The following is a 1,083-nucleotide window of genomic DNA, read 5'->3' on the forward strand; positions in this document are numbered from 1 at the left end:
ACCCACCTTCTACCTTAAGACACACGCTGCGCGCTCTGCCCTTTGCTATAAAAACCAAGATGGACAGAACAAAACAAGGAAGCCTCTGTCACATCCTGTCTCTGTGAGAAAAATCATGAATTGAATTTCCATGGACAACATCCCCCTAAGGTATTAGAAGGAGGGGAAAGGTAGCTGGAAGCTTTGCAGACACTGTGAACTGCAGAGACTCAGAGCAGGGAGAAAATGCTCCAGTTGGCTGCCTGGGATATTTGGGGCCCCCGGCAGACAGGATGGCCATCCCCAGCTAGCCCCTCTCTCCTCAATGTCACAGTGAAGGATGCGGGGACTGGACTGGACTATGTACGGAGGGATGGTGCTCAACTTTAACCAGCTATGCCCTTCTCTGCATGGCAAGGGAAGTAAAGAAGACAGCATGGGAGCATTGCCATAAGTAAAGCCTGCAAGAGCTATTCACATACAACTTGGAAATAGGGTGGGCCACTGTTTTGGGATTTCTCTAATGGAGTGGAGCTCAACAAAGAAGAAGCAAGCATTACCTCACACCACCCCATTGCCATAGGCCATGGTGCGGCCACATGGCTGAACCCCACACTGACATCTTTCCTAGGGGACAGGCCAGAGCTGGGGCACTGTGTAGCTCACTCACATTCAGGACACTCTCAGGGACTCCTAGAATTGCCTGATGTTTGGTAATGGGCCTGTGCAGGAGCAAGGGCTTTGAGTGAGTAGGTGGAGGCAAGAACAGTGAGCTGAGGCTGACACTCCATGTTCAGGCGTCACAGGATTACGAATGCATAAAGATATCCTAGGATGGCAAAGGGACTATGTGGTGAGCTCAAATGGTAGGTGTAGGTCCCTGGAGATGGAGAAACAGAGGAGAGCTCAGGAACAGATTAAGCATAAAATGAACACTTAACAAGATCAGGAGCAGGAAAATGATGAGGGTGAGGGGAAGGGAACAGACATTCTGAGTGGAAGGAGGTGGTTAGCATGTGCAGGGTAGGAAAAGACTATGGGCTTGTCCTGATAGTTTATGAAACTCACCAGTGGAAGGGAAAGCTGGATAAAAGTATGCTAAGT

Source organism: Ursus maritimus, unplaced genomic scaffold, assembly GCF_017311325.1.
Source record: "Ursus maritimus isolate PB19 unplaced genomic scaffold, ASM1731132v1 scaffold_5, whole genome shotgun sequence".
NCBI lineage: Eukaryota > Metazoa > Chordata > Mammalia > Carnivora > Ursidae > Ursus > Ursus maritimus.